The sequence below is a fragment of the Protopterus annectens genome, chromosome 17.part0, assembly GCF_019279795.1.
Source record: "Protopterus annectens isolate FY-2018-M chromosome 17.part0, PAN1.0, whole genome shotgun sequence".
NCBI classification, from domain to species: domain Eukaryota; kingdom Metazoa; phylum Chordata; order Ceratodontiformes; family Protopteridae; genus Protopterus; species Protopterus annectens.
The window spans coordinates 759,011,294-759,037,588 of NC_056751.1; the positions used below are offsets into that span (position 1 = coordinate 759,011,294).

The 26,295-nt window shown below is 41.4% G+C and overlaps 1 long non-coding RNA gene across 1 annotated transcript in view; it reads right to left on the reverse strand.

The window, feature by feature from the left end:
- The window catches only part of LOC122791659, a 336,077-nt gene that overhangs the window by 1,836 nt on the left and 307,946 nt on the right, over positions 1 to 26,295 (reverse strand). The window lies entirely within an intron of this gene.

Consider the following 26,295-nt stretch of genomic DNA (forward strand, 5'->3'; position numbering starts at 1 on the left):
AATTGAAGCTCGCAAGAAAATACAGTCAGGCTACAAAGCTGTAGAGGAAGGATTGCAATGAAGAGAGAGAGAGAGAGAGGAAGACAAAAAGTTAGTAGTAAGACAAGGAGAAAAGTAATATGTATTTGCCTAGTGGCCCATGACATGGCTGAAAACGGTCCATGGGCTAATCCATTTACCTGGTTAATAAATAATTACGTGTATGTGTGTGAAAGGGAGAGAATAAGCAGACACCATACTCTTCATGTTTCTCATTCTGGGGCATTTATTCATTTTTCATAGGGTCATAAGTAAGTACAAGGCTAGCTGCCCTTGCAGGCTATTTTAAGCTTTAGCCAGTTTACCTTTTTGTGCTCGAATTATTCCATCCCACTCCAATAGCCTTGAAAGTCTTGGTCACAGTTAGCATTTGGATAATAGTAACATTACGCAGTAGGATCGGTGATCCTTTGGTAGGGGCCTTATAGTAGCTGATAAGTAAGGGTGGCTGGTGGCATCTGGTACTACCTTATAGTCTGGGCAGAAGGGGACATAGCTAGTAAACCTGTGCCAGCCTTTCCCAGGTGTGTGTGTGTGTGTGTGTGTGTGTGTGTGTGTGTGTGTGTGTGTGTGTGTGTGTGCGCATTTGTATATCAATCAAATCTCAAAGTGTGTGTGTGTGTCAGCTACTTGGGCATGGGCACAAAGCACTGGTTGGACAGAGAGGGTGATGGAGGTTTTGGCTTGACCACTTGACTGACATCTTAACCCTATAGCTGTGCCAGTGGGGAGTCTTATTGGGGATCTGGAAAAAGAGGGAGAAACGAGCCCCAGACTGACTTTGATCTCTGTGTGCTCTTAAGGGAAATTGTACTTTACTGTGTGTGTACTTGTCATCCTCCCAATGTGTATGTCCCTCACTGGTGCTAGTGGTGAGGATTGAGGCTCCTTGATTACTGGGCCAGTGCAGGGGCGTCACAGTTGGCATTATGTATGTTCATGTTTTTTTCATTTCTGTTAACATAGTCTGGAATGGAATGTAGTCCTTTCCTGATTAAACTATGTAATATGTTTAGACTATAATGCTATATAGCCTGCCTGTGCTCTATTTTTTTTACATTTTCTGTAAAATATGCAGTCATAATCCTTCTGTAATTCATTAGAAGTTTCTGTGGCAGAGATGGCTTGTTCTTTCCCCTAGCAGCACATCCATCCTCTTTTAGTCCTAAAAGCAGAATAAAATAAAGACAAAATTGACAAACTGTTCCACAGAAACTAGACAGCATATAAACCCATCCAAAAGGATACACTTTTTTTCTTTCAGAGTTATACTATAACATTACAGACTTTTCACATTTCACATATTTACATATTCAAACAAAAATTCTGAAATGTTTTATGACTGTGAATCATGAATTACTATCTTGTTACTGGCTGATCCTCCAGTAACATAGCAACTCTGGTACCCATTGATTAAACCAGGTAAAGAAGCTCTGTGGTGTAAGCAGATGAAGCCCTAACTAGGTCCGGTTAGTGGCCCAGGCACTAGAGGAGTGGGCCACAGAACCACAGATATGACCAATCAGTGCTGGCCCTTTCATCCCACTTACTGTAGCATGTATTAAGTGGGGTCATCCCACTCAGTGTAGCATGTATTAAGTGGGATCATCCCACTCAGTGTAGCATGCATTAACTGGGATCATCCCAGTCAGTGTAGCATGTATTAAGTGGGATCATCTCACTCAGCGTAGCATACATTAACCGGCATCATCCCACTCAGTGTAGCATGCATTAAGTGGGATCATCCCACTCAATGTAGCATGTATTAAGTGGGGTCATCCCTCTCAGTGTAGCATGTATTAAGTGGGATCATCCCACTCAGTGTACCATGTATTAACCGGCATCATCCCAGTCAGTGTAGCATGTATTAAGCAGGGTCATCCCACTCAATGTAGCATGTATTAAGCAGGGTCATCCCACTCAATGTAGCATGTATTAAGCAGGGTCATCCCACTCGGTGTAGCATGTATTAAGTGGGATCATCCCACTCAGTGTAGCATGCATTAACCGGCATCATCCCAGTCAGTGTAGCATGCATCAATGTAGCATGTATTAAGCAGGGTCATCCCACTCAGTGTAGCATGTATTAAGTGGGATCATCTCACTCAGTGTGTAGCATACATTAAGCAGGGTCATCCCACTCAGTATAGCATGTATTAATGCATTAAGCGAGATCATCTCACTCAGTGTAGCATGTATTAAGCGGGATCATCCCACTCAGTGTAGCATGCATTAAGCGGGATCATCCCACTCAGTGTAGCATGTATTAAGTGTGATCGTCCCATTCAGTGTAGCATGTATTAAGCGGCATCCCACTCAGTGTAGCATGCATTAAGCAGCATCATCCCACTCAGTGTAGCATGTATTAAGCGGGGTCATCCCACTCAGTGTAGCATGCATTAAGTGGGGTCATCCCACTCAATGTAGCATGTATTAAGCTGGGTTATGCCACTCAGTGTAGCATGTATTAAGTGGGGTCGTCCCACTCAGTGTAGCATGTATTAAGCAGGGTCGTCCCACTCAGTGTAGCATGTATTAAGTGCCATCGTCCCACTCAGTTTAGCATGTATTAAGTGGCATCGTCCCACTCAGTGTAGCATGCATTAAGCAGGATCATCCCACTCAGTGTAGCATGCATTAAGCGGGATCATCCCACTCAGTGTAGCATGCATTAAGCGGGATCATCCCACTCAGTGTAGCATGCATTTAGTGGGATCATCCCAGTCAGTGTAGCATGTATTATCCCACTCAGTGTAGCATGCATTAAGTGGGATCATCCCAGTCAGTGTAGCATGTATTAAGTGGCATCATCCCAGTCAATATACCATGTATTAAGTGGCATCATCCCAGTCAATGTATCATGTATTAAGTGGCATCATCCCAGTCAATGTATCATGTATTAAGTGGCATCACCCCAGTCAGTGTAGCATGTATTAAGTGGGATACTACCGGCTTTCCATTCTTGTTTGTCTGAAGTAAATGTCTCTAATCGCAGTATCTGTATTGTCATTATTTTAGTAATCTGAAATGGTTTAACAATACAGAGGACACTACAGCGTGTTAGCACAAGTCATGTTCTTTATTGTAGCTTAAAATAAATATTCAAAAACTGCAGATGTGACAGAATAAAAATTTCTGATACCTCCTGGCAAACTGGAAATTCAGAGTATCTTATCAGAAAACTGGGGATCTTAGAATCAAATAGTTAAAATTTTAGTAATATTTCTTAGAAAAGGGAAAAGAAACAAGTGCCTATATTTACACGGGGGTGGCCGCAGTGGTGCAGTGGTTAGTGTTGCTGCCTCACAGCAAGAGGTTCTCTGGTTTGATCCTCAGCTGGGGTACCTTCTGTGCGGAGTCTGCATGTCCTCCCTGTAGTCACGTGGGTTTCCTCTGGGTGCTCCAGTTTCCTCCCACATTCCAAAGACATGCTTTAGGTGGAATGGACACTCTAAATTGGTCCTAGGCATGAGTGCATGCATTTTTGTGCCTTCTGTGGAAGGTTGGGCGCCGAGCTGGCAACTCAACACCGTAAAACTCCACTGCCAATCATGAGTGGACAGGTGATCTGCTGTGGCGACCCCTAACCGGGAAAAGTCAAAAAAAGAAGACGAACAAAGGAAGCTGTTTATATTTCAAATGAACTATCAGAGAATGATAAAATTGATTTATCTGTGGCACAAAAAGAGTTTAAAGGGTGCTGTTAACCTTAAATATTGGCCATGTGTAACATATTTATGTCAATATGTCAGGGGTTATGTTGCTTATGTGACTGTACTTAAAAATAAAGATAAGATTGTGGGTTTGGACATCTGGATATTTTACCTAGAAGAGATAGAATTGTGTGTGCAGAGCGATTGTGTAAGAAGCAAATCTTTGATGTAAAAAAAAATTGACACTGAAAAGGAAATAGATAAACAAAGACCAAGTGGACCAACAAACATGCAGTTGAAAGAGTTGACACCCAGCATTGCTCTTAACTCACTTAAAATGGATCTCACAAATGTATTGCCAAACAAATTTAGTGCTATCTTTACCACGGAGATATCTGCACCAAACCCAAATTCATGCTAATTTTACCTCAACGATATCTATACGAAACCCACATACACTTAAGGATGTAAAAGCTTCTGTCATCAGAAATCAACATTTATTAAAAGTACTTAAAAAAAAATCCTCTATGGGACTTAGTAACATACCAGGCCCAGTGAACACCATTAAACAGGTGGTGGACCTGCTCCTGCAGTGATGCCTTCACCACAAACCCCAAGAATTAAAGACCCATCAGCCTGATGAGCCTCATCTACAAGGCCATGGAATGGGTCACAACAGACCTGATAAATCTTTGATACAGAAAACCTTATAAGACTTGACCCCCAGCAGTTTGGCATTGCAAAGGGTAAATTGTATACTGAATCTGATAAATTTTTGAGAAGGCAACATAAGTAGTGGACAGTGGTACATTGTCCATCCAGCATATCTCGATCTCGCCAAAGCATTTTGTACTAAACCACGTGCCAACATTGACAAACAGCCAATTAGTATGGGGCTTGATGCATAGCTAATTTGTTGGGGGACAGAAACTACATGGTAAGGGTGGGAGGTGTGGCCTCAGAGAGCATGAAAGTAACTAGTGGAGTACCACACGATTCTATGCTATGAACTTTGCTATTCGGCATATATTTTCTGATCTCAAAAATCGGGAACTTGAGTTAATCAGGTTTGCTGATGATTGTAAACTGGCTGATGTTCATCATGTTTCACTGTTGCAGTCATTATACTTGGGTTATCCTGCTGGCAGGCTACCCGCAGTCAGCCTGAATTCCAAAGTCCTGGTCCGGCGTCGGTTGCTGTCACCTCTTCCCTGACGTCAGTGTGCCAGGAGTATAAAAGATGCAGCCAACGCCATTTTCTTCAGTCTTTCTTGCCACTTGGTGCCTGAAGCAAAAGCAGTTCGCAAGTGCCGGTCGGCCGACTCCTGAGATTTTCAAAATCGAATTTCAGATCCAAAGTCTTCATTAAAGCTAAGTACCCCATTGGGGTCACTTTTTTCTTGCTCTAGACCGATGTCAGAAAATGTTAACAATTGTATTTCTTGTGGGAAGCAAATACCTCATAAGGATTTTCATTCTTACTGTATTCCTTGCCTAGGCCCTGACCACGACATTGCTAGCTGTCGGTTTTGTGCTAGATTTAACCAACGCACTATTAAGCATCGGTTCGATTTTGCCTTTCATTACTTTTGCCAAAGATTTAATTATATAATGCCGTCAGAACAGCCGATGACCGGAGTTTATAAAAAGCGCAAGGAAAAGGACAGGCATCCGAGGTCCAAAACCAACGATGAGGCCTCCGCTAGGCCAGTCGCCAGTTCGCCAGTTCTCAGTGAGGCGCTTTCACAGCCCCTGATGCCCACTACCTCAGAGTCACAGGCCGCTTCCGACTCCCACGTGGAGCCGACTAGGCCTCTGGATACTCAAGGTATTGGACCCTTGGAAACTATTCCCTCAGATGGGTCTGGAGCCGCTGAGCAGGCATAGGCTTCTGAGGCTGTTTTCAGACCTACACAGTTATATGTCAAGCCAACCACAGCTTCAAAGGCAAAGACTAAAACAGCTCTAAAGACAAAGAAACAAGTACAGCATTCTTCTGGACAGACTTCCATGCCTAAGAAACAGATGCTTAAAATGGCTGAAGACCTAATTACTTTGATCAGGGGTTCCCATCCCCCTCCTGATAAGAGGACTAGGCAAGAGACAGAATATGACTCTTCTGATCAGGTTTCCATTTCCTCTGACTCCTCTTCTGAACAGGGATACTCTCTTCCTCCCTATGAGGATTCTGATGCTGAAGAATCTATTCCTTCAGCCTCTCCTCCTGAGGATTACTCTTTTGAGGAAACCCTGCATACCATGAGGGAGCATTTCCACTGGGAGAGCCAAGATTATTCAGAGTCTAAGAAAAGGCTCAGAGACTTTCTTTTACTACCTCAGCACAGACCTCTTGCTATTCCTCTTGTTCTAGACATTGTAGATGATGTATTTTCAGAGTCCGGCCTGTTGCCCGACTCTTTACCCCCTGCACCTGTTAAGCCAGACAGATACTACAGGGTCCCAGACTCTCATAAATTTCTATATAAAAACTCTGCTGCTGACCCAGAAACTATATCTCAGGGTCCCAAAGGGGTCAAGGCTTCCACTGCAAAAAACCCTGTTCCCTCTGACAGGGATTCTAGGGCACTGGACAAATGGGGGAAAAAGGTTTACACTTCTGCTACCTTGGCTATAAGGGCTTTAAATTGTCCATTTCATATGCTTAAATATCAGCAGTACTTAATGTCACTGTTAAAACAGAAAATGTTGACAAATTCTGAATGTTTTGATAACAAGAAAATGCAGGATTTATTGCATGCAGCTGAACAAGTGGGAAAGCATACTTTGCAATGTGGTTTTGATTCACTGGAGGCCTCTTGCAGGGCCACTGTTACGGGTACTGTCATTAGAAGGCATGCTTGGTTAAAGGAACAGAATCTGCCTGATCATGTTAAAGAAAAATTATTGGATGCTCCATTACAGCATGATACTTTGTTTGGTGTTAAGGCAGAAGAGGTGTTGAAGAAAATGGAGGATAAAGCAAAATCTATGCAGACTGTTAAGGATTTCCTACAGGTATAGCCACCCAGATTTAGCAGGAACTGGCCTTCTAAGAATTGGTCCTTTCCAGTGTCAGACCAGCCACAAAGAGGCAGATGCAGACACCCTAGAGGCACATCCCAGCCCCAAGGCTCATACAGGCCTAAACAATGGGGTGCTTCTACCTCCAAAAGCGGAGAAGACAAATCACAGCCAAATAGGAAACAGTCCCAATAACTTTCCTCTGTCAATGCCAAGCACTTATCTTTTGGCAGCACCCCTAGGGGGAAAACTAGCACTTTTTTCACAAAATTGGCACATGATCACCCAGGACAAATGGGTCTTGAATATAGTGTCTCAGGGCTACAGGTTCCACTTTCACACCCTTCCAAATACAAAAGGTATGCCAGACCTGCCACACAATCAATGGGCAGTGGCACAAAAACAAGTTTCATCCCTCAATGACATGAGGGCTATTCAGCGAGTACCACAGCAAGAGCAGGGAAAAGGATTTTATTCTAGACTTTTCTTGGTACCCAGAAAGGACAAAGCCTGGAGACCAATACTTGACCTGTCTATTCTAAATACTTTTCTGGACATTCCGAAATTCAAAATGTTGACTCTACAGCAGCTTCTGCCCATGCTGGACAAGAAGGCTTGGCTTGTAACTTTGGACCTAAAAGAGGCATACCTGCATGTCCCAATCAGATAAACATGCAGAAGATACCTCAGATTCAAAGCTGGCTCAATGCAGTACCAATTCTCTGCACTGCCCTTTGGCTTATCTACTGCGCCCAGGGTCTTCACAAAATGCCTGGCACCAGTAATTGCATTTTGCAGACAAAGAGGAATTCAAATCTATCCTTACTTGGACAACTGCCTTATTCAAGCAGAGAACAAGGACATTCTACTGAAGCATCTGGCATTTGTAAAAAGATTATTAATTTGCCTAGGGTACACAGTGAGTGAAAAGAAATCAAAACTGATACCCTCTCAAGAGATAATATTCCTGGGTGCAAGCTTAAATACAACTGCCCAGATGGCTTATCTCATGCCAGACAAACAAAGGCAACTGACTTCTTACTTCGAAATGATGGCAACAAAGATCCCATTATCTGCAAGAAAAATTCTGCAGGCTTTGGGCTTCATGGCATCCTGCATTCTGCTAATTCCATATGCAAGACTGCATGTGAGGAAGCTACAATGGTATCTAAAAAGTGTTTGGACTCAACATTGTCACAGCCTGGAAACATTAATTACCCTCATTCCTTGCCTACAGCAGGAGTTTTGATGGTGGGCACAGGCCTGTCACCACAACAAGGGACAGCCATTCACTTTACCCACAGCCAGGCAGACACTAACAACAGATGCATCAGATTATGCCTGGGGGGCCCACATGGCAGGAAAATGTATTCAGGGCACATGGCCCGCAAACCAAATGCATCTTCATATTAATCAAAAAGAGATGCTAGCTGTACAGAATGCCCTGACAACTGATTATAAAAATGGACAATACTACAGTCATGTGGTACATAAACAAGCAAGGAGGCACACATTCCTACCCCCTCTGCAGACAAGTCATGACTTTGTGGAACACAGCATTGACGGTACACCTGCAAGCACAATTCCTGCCAGGAAAGACAAATATTCTGGCAGACGAACTAAGCAGAAACCTCATGGACCCTCACGAGTGGAAACTAGATCCACAAATCTTCAGCATGATAACAAGGAAATGGGGATGCCCAGACATAGATCTGTTTGCCTCCCCTCACAATTGCCAACTACAGAGATTCTGCACAAGGACTTATCACAAACAAGCAAGGAAAGTGGACGCCCTACCATTCAGCTGGAAAACCCTTACAGTATATGCCTTTCCTCCACTGCCTCTCCTCCCCAAGGTACTCCTAAAGGTCAGACAAGAGAAGCCAAAAATTATACTGATTGCCCCAGACTGGCCATGCCAGCACTGGTACCCAATCCTAAAAAGCCTGTCTCAAGGCCCAGCCTAGGCATTACCTCAAATTCCTCATTTGCTGACCCAACAAAACAATCAGATCCTGCACAGCCAACTCAGAACCCTAAATCTGGCAGCATGGTGGATAATGTAACCATTCAGAACACACTTCTCTCTAAAGCAGTAATGGATGTTATTTTGGAGGCCAGGAGGCCCAGCACCAGAAAATCTTATGCAGAAAAATGGAAGAGATTCTGTGCTGGGAACCAGGCTCATGGAATGGACACGCTTGAACCAAATATTCCTCAGATTTTACAATACCTAACTGAGATGCTAGACAAAGGCCTATCCTTCTCATCTATTAAGATCCATGCCTCTGCCATATCAGCTCATTACAATACGGACCCACCTATTTTTTCACATCCACTGCTAAGGCAGTACCTCAGAGGAGCCAAAAACATAAGACCTCCAAGGAGAGCTCCAGTACCTGCATGGACCTCAATTTTGTCTTGGAAAAGCTCACACTGCCTCCTTTTGAGCCAGCCAATACAGCTGAGATAAAGTACTTATCATGGAAAACAGCTCTTCTCCTAGTAATAACTTCAGCAAGAATAGTCTCAGAGTTACAAGTACTAATGGCTGTGGAACCTTTTATTATTTTCCATCCGGACAGGGTTTCTCTAAGGACAAACCCAACATTTATGCCTAAGGTAGTGTCCAGTGTGGCTCTTAACCAAACCATTAATTTGCCTACCTTTTATCCAAACCCACAGAATAAGAGTGAGAGACTTCTGTATTCTTTGGACATACACAGACAGCTACACTTCTACTTGGACAAAACTAAAGCTTTCAGAAAGACTGAGCAACTCTTAGTGGCATATGCTGCAGGATCACAAGGAAAAGATATTTCAAAGCAGTCTATTTCAAAATGGATAGGCCACTGCATTCGTTTCTGCTATTCACAACATGGCAAAACAGTGCCTAAGGGTTTTTAGGCCACATTCAACCAGAGCAGCAGCCACTTCAGCAGCCTTCCTCAGAGGAGTACCAACCAAGGACATTTTGGAGGCTGCAACTTGGACTTCAGTGCACACTTTTACAAAGCACTACCACTTACCTCTTTACTCTAAATCCAGAGCAGGCTTTGCACTGTAGTTCTGCAGGGCCTCATAGCCACTCCTAATTCTATTTAGACCCAGCCACCCAACTTCAGCTTTGGGATTCAACCCAAGTGTAATGACTGCAACAGTGAAACACGGTGAACATAGTACAGTTGTGTACCTACCATAAATGTAGATGTTTGAGTGTATTCACTGTTGCAGTCCAGGTTACCCTCCCACCATCCCCCTTTCATTGCTGGCACTTATCTGGACTTCTCTATTCTATACAACCTATGTGGTGTATTTGCTTGTAGATGAAGGTAATGTTTATGTTTGAGTATGCTTTTTTATGAGCATAATTTTTAGCCTTCCCATTTGGGGGCACCTGACATCTGGGGCAAGAAAAACTGAAGAAAATGGTGTCGGCTGCATCTTTTATACTCTTGGTGCACTGACATCAGGGAAGAGGCGACAGCAACCGACGCCGGACCAGGACTTTGGAATTCAGGCTGACTGTGGGTAGCCTGCCAGCAGGATAACCCAAGTGTAATGACTGCAACAGTGAATACATTCGAACATCTACATTTATGGTAGGTACACAACTGTACTTTCTAGTTGAATCCTCTTCTGATGACCAAGAGCAACAAAGTCAACTTACACATGTTAGTGGTTGGAACACTGGTAATGAGCTGAAACTAAATGCTAAAAAAGTCAGTATTATTGCACCGGGCAAACATGCCTGTCACCCAGCTTACAGCATAAAAGTACCCCATTCTGAAATGAAGATGTCGTGAGCGACTTTGGAACATGGGTAGATAACTCCCTCTATTTTTACTGTCATGTTGCAACAATGGTCAGGAAATCCTTCTACTGGCACAGCTGATCACAAAGGGTATTTCATCTAGATCCAAAGAAGTTTTGACCCCTCTATATTCTGCACCATTCAGGCCCACCATAGAATCTGCTGCCACCTTTGGGATATATCTTGCTAAACGTATCAAGAAGTTAGAGAGATCCCACATGTTCCTGACAAAAAAGATCATGAACTAAAGGGCAGTAAGTTGTGTAAGAACTGGCCAGTAGATGTCCTGAGTGAATTCCCTGTTTATGGGTTGTCACTGCTGACATCCAGCCAGGGTACTAAAGCTTTAGCTTCCCGAGGTTGTACATCCAATGTATGATCTCAGCTTGCAGGCATTAGGGTATGTAGATGGATATATGAGTATATACCCTAGCTATCTTGCCAGCAGCATGAATGCAGGTTGCACATGTGTCAGACTGATGGCCATTTGGTCATTGTACTGTTGCTTTGCTTGTGCCTGTTGATGGACCTTCCTTTGCCTTTTTTGCTTATAGTATTTCTTCACAATTGTTAGATGTCAGCTAGAAGGGTTAAGTGTGAGTGCGGTAGGCAGATTCCATAAAAGGGCTTACACATTAAGTGCCTTTCTGTCTAGGTCCAGAACATGATTAAAAGGCCTGTTGCATTTGCCAGTCATTTATTCCAAAACCCTTAGGTTGAGGCTTTCCTCTCTCAATGCTTTTCTGGAAACTCAGAATCTTAAATGCCTGACCCAGTTCAAGTTGATGGAAACCCTCATCTACCACCAAAGAAAACACTCAAAATAGATATGCAGTCTAAGGCTTTGGATTCGGAAGTTCCTGCTAAGGTTACAGAACTCATGGTACGTCAGGTCACCTCTCAGTTTTCTGCTACCGAGACCTCATTTGGAGCTGGTAGGGCTCCTTGAGGTCTTGCAGACTGCAGATAATTTGGATAAACTTCAACTTATCATTTCTGGGGGCCCTCATGGTATTTCTCAAATATCTGGATACTGGGATCTCCTCCCTTAGTACTGTTTGAGGAACACCATGAGTCACATAGAAATAAGTAGGGGTTCATCTGAAGTATCCGTGCAACAACTACAAATTGGATGAGTATTCATAAATTCACCCCAAGTATGATAAAGCTATTGTTGGAAAAGAAAATAATGTCTAAGGACAGGTGCTGGTAAGGCATACATTACCACACGGCCCAGCTGCCTTGTACGTTTTTATGATTCTATGACTGAAAAGATGAAGTGGAACATACATTTGAAAAAAGACACTAGAATGAACATGAAAATGAAGAGAATTGTGTTTATCAAAATTTGAAGGAAACTGAATAGGGCAAAAATGATGTCATATTAGCAAAATATACTGGGAAGATTCACTTTAAAATGGATAAAAGTTCTGCCAAAGTATAACCCTTTTATTTTGTGAAGTGTGTATAGCCACAAATGTAGACTTTGCCCAGCATACAAGGATAGCTGCAGAATCTGTGGAATTGCTGATCATCTAGACATAAGCAAAAATGTGCCTTAAGTACAAAGAGAACCTGTGCAAGTAGCTGATGAAAGAGCTGTGATGAGTTCTTGTAAAAGCCATACAAGTTCAGAGTCTCAAATGGAGCTATTTACTGACATTAATGATGTGTGTACAGGGGAAAAAAAACGAATAATCCTAAACAACAGCAACAAAGAATGCATGTAGCAAAAGTAGAACCACTGGTCAGAAAAGCTGTTGATTAATGGCCAAAGTACTGAGATTACATTTGGCACAGCAGAGTATAATACTTTAAATAAAAATTGCTTTAAGGTTTTGGGTTTGATGGAAAAACTGTGCAGTTCCATTTTTACATTGTAATCAGACCATAGATTCATCCCTAAGGGACAGATTGAAACTGAGTGTGTTTACAAAATCACACTACATATAGTGTTTCACATAGTAGCCTTACAACAGTCTAACATGTTGTGCAGCAGAGAATGTAAAGAGTTCAGAATGATTAAATTAATTTATAGTGTCCAAACAAAATTATAATGTTGTGATGCCACTCTATTGGCCAAGTATAAAACCAAAAGAAAGCATGGTCCAAGGTGAGTAATGTACAACAGATCAGAAAGTGTGAAACATACAGCACAGATGACTTAAAACAAACAGCAGCCAACACTTGGTGTATGACTGAAGAAAGTTGCCTAAGTTAGGAAGACGTTTGTTGAGAAGACAGGTAGGAAATGAAGACTGAATGGTGTAATGGACTTCACACTGTGTCTTCTTTGTACTTGAAATTAGACTACTGTTGTCCTGAAATCAACTAACAAAAGCAATTTTTATATCCATTTAGCGATAAGAGCAGGCTGTGGCCTATGAAGTAATGCAAAACTGCAAAAGGAGGCAGATGTCAGCAAGACACACTTCAAGAAGAGTACAGTACAGGACCTGTAGCCAGAACCTTAGTTTTATATACTGACATACAGGACATGGAGCCAGAACCTCAGGCTTCTATACTAACATACAAAACATGGAGCCAGAACCTCAGACTTGTATACTAAAATACAGGACATGGAGCCAGAACCACAGACTTATATACTAACATACAGGACATGAAGACAGAACCTCAGATTTATATACTAACATATAAGACATGAAGCCAGAACCTCAGATCTATATACTAAAATACAGGACATAGAGACAGACCCACAGATTTATATAGTAACATACAGGACATGTAGCCAGAACCTCACAGTTGTATACTAACATGCAGGACACATAGCCAGAACCTCAGACTTATGCACTAACATAAAGGACATGGAGCCAGAACCTTGGCTTTATATACTAACATACAGGACATGGGAGCCAGAACCTCAGACTTATATACTAACATACAGGACATGGAGCTACAACCTCAGACATATATACTAACATACAGGACATGGAGCCAGAATGTCTGACTTATATACTAACATACAGGATATGGAGCCAGATCCTCAGATTTATCTACTGACATAAAGGACATGGAGGCAGGACATCTGACTTATATACTAGCATACAGGACATGGACAGAGAACCTCAGATTTAAAAACTAACGCACAGGACATGGAGCCAGAACATCTGACTTATATACTAACATACAGGATATAGAGCCAGAACCTCAAATTTATATACTAACATACAGGATATGGAACCAGAACCTCAGATTTATAGTCACATACAGGACATGTAGCCAGAATCGCAGATTTATACACTAGCATACAGGACATGGAGCCAGAACCTCAGATTTATATCCTATGTTCTGAGAGACTGCCTTACATATTATCTGCAGTTATACAGAGCTGAGTATATATTTTTTTGGTTATAGAGTTTAATTGTTGCTTAGATTTCTGTTGAAACTGTTTTGTCCTACCCACCCTCCCTATTTTTGGTTTGTAGTTTAAATTTGGTGGCTTTTGCAGTTGCCCGCCCCACTGTAGATTTGATCTGGGACACTCCCCCACTCTCTTTACCACATTCTACCTAATAAACTCTTTCTGCACTTGCTTTTAGTCCTTTTTAATTTAATTGCATTTTAAACAGTGTTTGGTCTAATATTGCTGCATACTCAAGTGTGTTAGCTTGCACTGCATGTGAATTGTTTTTTGCTACTTTTCTGTAAAAAAAAAAAAACTGTAAGCCTGTTTCCTACCTTTCCTGTAACTAGTGTTCCAGATACAGATTTTCTGTATCCAGGACAGTATGTAAGCTTCTGAGTCCCCCAAGCCTTTCTGTGTTGGAGGGAAGCATTCTAGCTTATCAGTGGAAGTGGTAAGCCCTAGGTAACCTGTCTACCACATAAGTAGTGGTTCTGGCCCAGAATTTGTAGTTATTGGCAGTTTGGGCAATCTCTTCCATCTCTCTCAACTTTCTGATTTGAAAGCCTGTATTTGCACTTGTTTCTGTCCTGTAACTCATCTAGTGCAGATACAGATTCTTAGTTTTAGCACTTAAATTTGCTTGTTCATGCTCAGCACTTGTTCAGAACATGTAAGCAATAAATAAGCTACTAATTACTATAGCACTCTATCTTCCTCATTACCTAGAGGAAAACAGTTTTTGTACTTACTTTTCTCACTTGCTTAGAGAAAAACAGCTCTTGTACCACTTTCCTCACTTATCTAGAGGAAAAACCCTGCAACTCCCTTTTTGCGCGGTCTTGTGCACAGAGCAGCGTCGGGCAGTGCCGGTTAGCTGGGGTATACTATTCCCGGCCCCACAAAGTCTGCTGTGTAAATTTTCCCTTAGAACTAGGCAAGCCTCAACTCAAGTGCTTCAGATCAGCTGCTCTTATTGCAGCACTTGCAAAACAGAAATCAGCACTTGTCCTAATCTCCTAGACAGCACTATTATTCTCCAAATTTCCTAGACAGCACTATTATAATATAGCGTAAGACCCTCGATCATCCACAGGACTTAAGTTCAATTTACTCTTCAAAGCATGTCCAGAGGTCAGCTTCAGGTGAACTCTCCAGTTTATCTGGTGGAATTGGGCATAATGAGGCAGTGTCACAACTGCCTCATATATACAGACAACCCTCTCCTCTTACCTCTAGACACAAACACTTGTGAAAGATGCAAATACACAGCCAGACTGGAGGCTAAGCGCTCTCAACCCATGACTGTAACAGACAATCAAGAGGATAAAGGACACACTTGCATCACACCACCTGTCACACATGAATCTACAAAACAAGCACCGGCAAAACATACGCATAAATACACAAAAACATATTCGGAGGCACTAGGTACCAATCTGAAAAAGAAACAGTGCCCTCCAAAGCAGACAAGCAAGCAGCCTGCACCCCCAAACACAAGCCAGAAAACACATAATTCTCCTCAGCAGTGTGCCTCACAACAGCCCTTAAGGCAAAACACCATACCTAACACGCTAGTAATAGGAGACTCTATAGTAAGGCACACAGAAGTTCCACTTACCAGGCTGAACAAGGAGAAGGTTACTGTCAGCTGCCTGTCGGGTGCTCGGATCCACCACATAACACAGGCACTTAGGTCACTCCAGAACAAGTACAAGTATGATGCTGTCATTGTACATGTTGGTGTGAATGATCTAAGATGTACCTCCCTGGACTACATGAAAAGAGACATTGAGGAGCTCTCTGATCATGTAGCCCAAGCTGGTATGACCCTGACCTTGAGTAGCATACTACCTTCACCTAGAATGATACCACAATACAAAGACAAAATGATAAATTTCAACAATTGGCTAAGCTTCTGGTGTCATTCTAAGGGGATCCAGTGTCTGTCTGCCTGGGATGACATGATAGACAAGCCTCGCTGCTTTGCCAGAGATGGGTTGCACCTGTCACCCCTAGGTTTTCGAATACTGGCCAAGGCTCTTGCCATCCCCATAGTGCCTTTTTAGGCAAGGCTCAAAGGACAAACTGACCACTGTAACCAGCACAGATAACCAAAAACTAAGGGTAATGCTACTCAATGCCAGAAGTCTCAACCTCAAAATACACACACTAGAGGCTCTCCTCAGCATGGAAAAAATCGATGTTTGTGCAGTGACAGAAACCTGGTTCAAGGCTCAAGAGAGCACCCCAGCACTGCCAGGTTACAATTCATATCATACTTTCCGGCCTCAGTTACCGGATCACAGTACAAAGGGTGAAGGTGTATCCATATTCATCAAGGATACCCATATCTCCAGGTTAGTAGCACAGCATGATGCCCCAGAGATCATCCATGCACAACTATCAGCAGGCAAAACCACATTTCAAGTCATAGCCAGTTATAGATCACCCACCATGTCCCAAGATGCTCACTCTGCATTCTTTGAGACATTGGAAAATATAAAGGGCCTACCCAACACCATAATCTTGGGTGATTTCAACAACCCTGGTATAGACTGGGCGAACTACCAATGTTCCAACTCCTATGCTCAGCTATTCATAGAATTTATAAATTCAAATGCCCTTGAACAACTAGTATGTTCCCCCACTAGAGGGGACAACATATTGGATTTATTCATCACAAATATGGGCGCCCATTGTACCACACCCATTATCACCCCCTCCTTGGTCAGATCCGACCACAAACTGATAACGCTGGACTTCCTCACTCCTCCACCTCCCCCAATCAAAGAAACTATAGTCAAAAACCTTTCCAAAGCAAACTTCAAACTACTTGCATCCGAAGTGGAAAGCTTCACTATCCCTTGCAGGAGGATAATGATATCCAGGAAGTGGAATCCTACACCAAGGCACTCTATATGCATCTTCAGGATTGCATGGACCATGCTATCCCAAATATAACCAAGACTCTGTCCTCAAGCAAGAAGAAATCAGTCTGGTGGACCCCGGCCATAAGCAAACTTTACAATAAAAGGAGGAGACTTATACAAAAAAAGGCAAAATCTCAAGTAGAAAAATCATCCCTGATCAGCATTAGTAAGAAATTGAGGGCCCTCATCAAGTCAACTAAAGCTAATTTTGAAAAGAAAGTTGCCAAGGATGCCAAGGATAACCATAAGGCCTTCTATGGCTACGTCAAAAACCTAAATGGCAACGCTCAGGTCTGTTCTGAGCCAGTACAAAATGGAACAAAATACACTGACCCCACTGACATTGCCAACATCTTGGCTGACCCTTCTGACATTGCCAACATCTTGGTTGACAGGTTCAGTGCAAATCCCCCCCCCCCCCTCACCACCTACAGGGCCTATTACCATTCTAGGGGATTGTGTAAGTCCAATTATTACTGATACGTTGGTTAACAAGGCTCTATCTAAAGCTAAAAACACTGCCTCCATGGGACCAGATGGTGTCCCAGGCTGTGTCATACACGAGCTCCAAAAGGAATTAACCCCGCATTTTAATACCCTGTTCAGTCTCAGCCTCTCCACAGGATATGTGCCCATAGAATGGTGCACGGCAATAGTGGTCCTGCTACACAAGGGTGGGGCCACAACTGACCCTGGGAACTACCGAACAATAAGCCTGACCAGTCTGATCTGTAAGGCTATGGAGTGAATCATTATGGAACTCATAAATGGAGAGATTGGGAACCTCCAGTCGCTGGACCCCACACAGTTCGGCTTCGTCAAGGGCAGATCATGCCTCCTGAACCTGGTGGATTTCTTTGAGACAGTTACTCAGGCTATAGATAAGGAAAAGGAGGTACACACTGCTTACCTTGACCTTGTTAAAGCATTTGACACCATTCCCCATTCAGGTATTATTGATAAGCTCACCAGCCTGGGTATAAACCCTTATGTCACAAGATGGATCGCAAACTGGCTCTCACACAGATCCCATAAAGTAAGAGTAGCGGGATCTATGTCCGAATCCAGACCAGTAATGAGTGGTGTGCCTCAGGGCTCTGTCCTGGGGCCCCTCCTGTTTGGCATATACTTCTCAGAAGTACAGGCAAGCACAGAAGGGCTGGGCTGACTAAGTTTGCGGACGACTGCAAACTGGGTGCTATAATAGAGCCTCCGGCCGACATAGAGATCCTCCAGAAGGGCCTAAATGAGACTGATGCATGGTGTCAAAGCCATTGTCTCAAGCTAAATGCAAAAAAATGCGTAGTAATCCCCTTTGGAAGAAACAGAGTACCCGCAAACTACAACATAGGAGGTAATCCCCTGAAATCTGAAGAGGAAATAAGGGCTCTAGGGACCCAAGTAGATAGTCAGCTTTCCTTTGATAACCATGTTGCCAAAGTGGTTAGAAAATCCTTCTACGTGACCCATCTGATCACGAAAGGGTTCGCATCAAGATCTAAGGATGTAATGGTGCCCCTCTACTCTTCCCTCATCAGACCCATTATTGAGTACAATGCACCAATTGGAATGTACCTGGCTAGACATCTCCAGCAGCTGGAGAGACCACAAAGGTACCTAACCAAGAGGATTACTGGCCTCAAATAGTTGCCCTATGCAGCACGATTGAAAAAGCTAAGACTGTTCTCTGTTGCATACCGCTTTCTCAGAGGCGATCTCTGTCTAGCGTACAGAGCCATGTCCAACCCAGAATTGTTGAACATGCTCCATCTTAGCAAAACCAAATCTACTCGAGCTACACACTCTAGGGATATAAACCTCAACACAACAATGAATAGAACATGCTGAAGGGATAGATTCCCTTTGCAGAGACTTCCCTTACTATGGAACAGGGTCCAGATCTACATAAGACAGAGCCCCTCACTATCACTCTTCAAGAGGAACATTTATGAGTGGATGGGTAACAGAAAGTTCACACTGGGGATCTCACCAACAGCACTACTAGATAGGGCCAAGGGTACTAGCTGCTAGTACAAGGGTCTAGGGAACTACTAAAAGGGCGGTGAATACCGCACAACGTGGCTGGGCTAATATATGCCTTCGGGCAGATAGCAGAGTACCAACCTATGAACATACAGGACATGTAGCCAGAACCACAGATGTATATACAGGACATGGAGCGAGAACCTCAGATTTATATACTGACATACAGGACATGGAGCCAGAATGTCTGACTTATATATTAACATAAAGGATATAGAGCCAGAACCTCAAATGTATATACTAACATACAGGATATGGAACCAGAACCTCAGATTTATATAGTCACATACAGGACATGTAGCCAGAACCTCAGATTTATACACTAACATACAGGACATTGAGCCAGATCCTCAGATTTATACACTAACATACAGGACATGGAACCAGAACCTCAGATTTATATAGTCACATACAGGACATGGAGCCAGAACCTCAGATTTATATAGTCACATACAGGACATGGAGCCAGAACCTCAGACTTGTATACTAACATACTTGACATGGAGCCAGAACCTTAGATTTATATACTAACATACAGGACATGGAGCCAGAACGTCTGACTTGTATACTAACATACAGGACATGGAGCGAGAACCTCAGATTTATATACTAACATACAGGACATGGAGCCAGAACTTCTGACTTACATACTAACATACAGGATATGTATTAACGAATCTATTTCAGTTAAACCCATACTTGCAGTATGAGTACTTTACGCATCCATTATTAATATTAGCATATTATTCTATCTGATCAAGTACATTCAAAAAATACACAAACATCAGTTATGGGTTATATTTCAAGATGCAAACAGGCTTACTTACTTTTAATGCATAAGACAGGTCGAGATGGTATTATGAAAAGTGGTGACATATTTCTATGTTCATTGTTTGGTCATTTTTCTGTATATTGATTAATTTCCAAATTAGTAGTTTTTTAATTCAATTCTCAATGCTAGTAGTTTTTAACTATTTTATTATAATCATATTTATATATTATAGTACAGCATATTTTAGCAGTATATTTTAGATAAGTTAGGAAGTGAAAGTTATAGGCAAGAATGAAGTATGGAATGTAGTTCATTATTATTATTATTATTATTATTATTATTATTATTATCATTATTAGGTTATTAGCTTTATGGAGTTCATTGGGCATTATTTACATTTTTCAAACATCACACGCATAGGAATATCAGTTTTTAGACATTATTAAGCATTGTAGCTTTAAATGCGCTAAGGAAAGTTGGCGCCAAAATGTATATTTAAAGTTTGGTATAATCACTAAGCATTGTTCTGATGAAGCACACGTTTTTTGGTGTGTGAAAGTGCTTAACCTTGTGTTATTTGTGGAATAAACTTTTGCTTTTACTATCGTAGTGATCCGTGGATTTACTATCTGTAGCCAGCACTATTATAGCGGTTTTTCAGCAGTTGGTTTCCTTGATTCATTGGCGTACAGCGTTTCAATACGCCACCATTGTTTTCTCTAGATTTATACTCAAACATACAGTACATGGAGCCAGAACATCAGATTTATATACTAACATAAAGGACATGGAGCTGGAACCTCAGACTTATATATTAACATACAGGACATGGAGCCAGAACCTCAGACTTATATACTAAAATAGAGGACATGGAGCCAGAACCTTAGATTTATATACTAACATACAGGACACAGAGCCAGAACCTCAGATTTATATGGTCACATACAGGACATGTAGCCAGAACCTCAGATTTATACACTAACATACAGGACATGGAACCAGAACCTCAAAAATATATAGTCACATACAGGACATGGAGCCAGAATGTCTGACCTATATAATGACATACAGGACATGGAGCCAGAACTTCAGACTTATATTCTAACATACAGGACATGGAGCCAGAACCTCAGACTTGTATACTAACATACAGGACATGGAGCCAGAACCTCAGATTTATATAGTAACATACAGGATATGGAACCAGAACCTCAGATTCATATAATAATATACAGGACATGCAGCCATAACCTCAGATTTATATACTAACATACAGGACAAGGAGCGAGAACCTCAGACTTATATACTAACCTACAGGACCTGGAGCCAGAGCCTCAGACTTAGATGTTAATATATAGGACATAGAGTCAGAATCTCAGACTTATATACTAACATACAGGAAATGGAGCCAGAACCTCAGATTTAACATGGAGCCAGAACCTCAGATTTATAAAGTAACATACAGGACATGGAGCCAGAACCTCAGACTTATATACTAAAACAGAGGACATGGAGCAGAACCTTGGATTTATATACTAACATACAGGACATGTAGCCAGAACCTCATATTTGTATATTAACATGCAGGACATGTAGACAAAACCTCAGATTTATACAATGACATACAGGGCATGTAGCCAGAACCTCAGATGCATATGCTACCATACAGGAGATGTGGCCAGAATCTCAGTTTTATATACTAACATACAGGACATGTAGCCAGAACCTCAAATTTATATACTAACATACAGGACATGGAGCCAGAACCTCAGACTTATATACTAACATACAGGACATGGAGCCAAAACCTCAGATTTATACACTAACATACAGGACATGGATCCAGAACCGCAGATTTATTTACTAACATACAGGACATGGATCCAGAACCTCAGATTTATATACTGACATAGAGGACATGGAGCCAGAACCTCAGATTTATATACTAACATGCAGGACATGGAGCCAGAAACTCAGTCTTATATACTAACATATAGGAAATGGAGCCAGATCCTCAGACTTATATACTAACATAGAGGACATGGAGCCAGAGCCTCAGATTTATATACTAACATGCAGGAGATAGAGGCAGAACCTCAGATTTCTATACTAACATACAGGACATGGAGCAAAAGCCTCAGACTTTTATACTAACATACAGTACATGGAGCCAGAATCTCAGATTTATGTAGTAACATACAGTATATGTACCCAGACCCTCAGATTTATATACAAACATACAGGACATGGATCAGGAATGTCAGATTTATATACTAACGTACAGGACATGGAGATAGAACCTCAGACTTATATACTAATATATAGGACATGGAGCCAGAACCTCAGACTTATATACTAACATACAGGACATGGATCCAGAATGTCAAATTTAACATGGAGCCAGAACTCACATTTATATACTAACATACAGGAAATGGAGCACGAACCTTAGATATATACACCAACATACAGGACATGGAGCCAGAACCTCAGATTTATATACCAACATAAAGGACACAGAGCCAGAACCTCAGACTTATATATTAACATACAGGACATGGAGCCAGAGACAAAGATTTATATACTTACATACAAGACTTGGATCAAAAATGTCAGATTTATATACTAACATACAGGACATGGAGCTAGAACCTCAGACTTATAAGACATGGAGCCAGAACCTCAGACTTATATACTAACATACAGGACATGTAGCCAGAACCTCAGATGTATATACTAACATGCAGGACATGGAGCAAGAACTTCAGATATATATACCAACATACAGGAAATGGAGCCAGAACTTCAGACCTATATACTAACATACAGGACATGGAGCCAGAACCTCAGACTTATATACTAACATACAGGACATGGAGCCAGAACCTCAGACTCATATAGTAACATACAGGACATGGAGCCAGAACCTCAGATTTAACATGAACCCAGAACTCACATTTATATACTAACATGCAGAACATGTAGCCAGGACCTCAGATTTATATACTAACATGCAGGACATGGAGCAAGAACCTCAGATATATATACCGACATACAGGACATGGAGCCAGAACTTCAGACCTATATACTAACATACAGGACATGGAGCCAGAACCTCAGACTTATATATTAACTTATAGGACAAGGAGCCAGAGCCACAGATTTATATACTAACATACAGGACATGGATCAGGAACGTCAGATTTATATACTAATATACAGGACATGGAGCTAGAACCTCAGACTTATATACTAACGTGCAGGACATGGAGCCAGAACCTCGGACTTATATACTAACATACAGGACATGGAGCAAGAACCTCAGATATATATACCGACATACAGGACATGGAGCCAGAACTTCAGACCTATATACTAACATACAGGACTTGGAGCCAGAACCTCAGATTTATATACCAACATAAAGGACATGGAGCCAGAACCTCAGACTTGTATACTAACATGCAGGACATGGAGCCAGAAATTCAGTCTTATATACTAGCATATAGGAACTGGAGCCAGATCCTCAGATTTATATACTAACATACAGGACATGGAGACAGAACCTCAGATTTATATACCAACATACAGGACATGGAGCCAGAACCTCAGACTTATATACTAACATACAGGACATTGAGCCAGAACCTCAGACTTATATAGTAACATAAAATATAAAGGCTTTTCCTTTCTTACATTCCACGATCATCAATTATGTAATGCTACCTTTGCTGAATTTATTCTCAGAATATTTGCAACTTAACTGTAGTATTCAGATTTCAACACCACCTCCAAAGCATGCAGTCTTGGGCACTTTTGTAACTTCAGATTACATCAGAATCTACTTTATGGCACAAACATACATACATACAGGGAGCAAAAACAAAAAGATGTTTTAATGGAATGGCTTAAAATGAAAATTAGAAGGGATTCTGCATGCTGTATATTGAATAAGTGCCTTCCATCTTCTTTTTTTGTCCACTATCTCATCAGTGAATCTACTGAATGAGTGTATTAAAGGTACTAAAGTTATCCAGATAGATGGAGTTTTGCAAACTTAACCCTTCCATAACAGAAACTACTGTCTGACTATACAGTTATTAGGCTGTGCCTCCATAATTTATAATATGGGTATGCAAAGGGGTGAATAAGATGTAAAGCAAAAAGCAGGGGGTAAGAATATTTTCCTGTGACACCTTTAACTTATTTAAAGGTTTAGACCATGCAATTTCATACAGTTATGCAAGGAACAGAGTCTCTACTTCTGCTGTATTTGATCACAGCATGACTGAATGACATTGCTGATCATTTCTTTTGCTTTTCACAAACATTCTTAAAGATGTATATACTAACATACAGGACATGTCAGCAGAACCTCAGTTTTATGTATTAACATGCAGGACATGTAGCCAGAACCTCAGATTTATACACTAACATAAAGGACATGTGGCCAGAACCTCAGATTTATATGCTATCATACAGGAGATGTAGGCAGAATCTCATTTTTACATACTAACATACAGGACATGTAGCCAGAGCCAAACATGTATATACTAACATACAGGACATGTAGCCATAACCTCAGATTTATATATTAACATGCAGGACATGTAGATAAAACCTCAGATTTATACACTAACATACAGGGCATGTGGCCAGAACCTCAGATGTATATGCTACCATACAGGAGATGTGGCCAGAATCTCAGTTTTATATACTAACATACAGGACATGTAGCCAGAACCTCAAATTTATATACTAACGTACAGGACATGGAGCCAGAACCTCAGACTTAAATACTAACATACAGGAAATGGATCCATAACCTCAGACTTATATAATAACATACAGGACATGGATCCAGAATGTCAGATTTAACATGGAGCCAGAACCTCACATTTATATACTAACATACAGGACATGGAGCCAGAACCTCAGACTTATATAATAACATACAGGACATGGATCCAGAACGTCAGATTTTAACATGGAGCCAGAACCTCACATTTATATACTAACATACAGGACATGTAGCTATAACCTCACATTTATATACTAACATACAGGACATGGAGCTGGAAACTCAGACTTATATACTAACATATAGGAAATGGAGCCAGATCCTCAGATTTATATACTAACATAAGGACATGTAGCCAGAACCTCAGATTTATATACTAACATACAGGACATGGAGCCAGAACCTCAGACTTATATACTAACATAGAGGACATGGAGCCAGAACCTCAGATTTATATACTAACATATAGGACATGGAGCCAGAACCTCCAATTTATATACTAACATGCAGGACATAGAGGCAGAACCTCAGATTTATATACTAACATACATGACATGGAGCAAAAATCTCAGACTTTTATACTAACATACAGTACATGGAGCCAGAATCTCAGATTTATTTAGTAACATACACTACATGTACCCAGACCCTCAGATTTATATACAAACATACAGGACATGGATCAGGAACGTCAGATTTATATACTAACATACAGGACATGGATCCAGAACATCAAATTTAACATGGAGCCAGAACTCACATTTATATACCAACATACAGGACACACAGCCAGAACTTCAGACCTATATACTAACATACAGGACATGGAGCCAGAACCTCAGATTTATATACCAACATACAGGACATGGAGCCAGAACCTCAGACTTATACATTAACATATAGGACATGGAGCCAGAGCCACAGATTTATATACTTACATACAGGATATGGATCAAGAACATCAGATTTATATACTAACATACAGGACATGGAGCTAGAACCTCAGACTTATATACTAACATACAGGACATGGATCCAGAATGTCATATTTAACATGGAGCCAGAACTCACAGTTATATACTAACATACAGGACATGGAGCCAGAACCTCAGATTTATATACTAGCATACAGGACATTGAGCCAGAACTTCAGATTTATGCACTAACATACAGGACATGGAACCAGAACCTCAGACTTATATACTAACATACAGGACATGGAGCCAGAACCTCAGACTTATATAGTAACATACAGGACATGGAGCCAGAACCTCAGATTTGTATAGTAGCATACAGGACATGGAGCCAGGACTTCAGACTTATATACTAAGATATAGGACATGGAGCCAGAACCTCAGACTGATATACTAAGATATAGGACATGGAGCCAGAACTTCAGACTTATATACTTACAGGCGGGGCATGGAGCCAGAACCTCAGTCTTATATACTAACGTATAGGAAATGGAGCCAGATCCTCAGATTTATATACTAACATACAGGACATGGAGCCAGAACCTCAGATTTATATACTGACATACAGGACATGGAGCCAGAACCTCAGACTTATATACTAACATAGAGGACATGGAGCCAGTACCTCAGATTTATATACTAACATGCAGGACATAGAGGCAGAACCTCAGATTTATATACTAACATACAGGATATGGAGCCAAATCCTCAGAATTTTATACTAACATACAGCACATGGAGCCAGAATCTCAGATTTATTTAGTAAAATACAGTACATGTACCCAGACCCTCAGATTTATATACTAACATACAGGACATGGAGCTAGAGCCTCAGACTTATATACTAACATACAGGACATGGAGCCAGAACCTGAGACTTA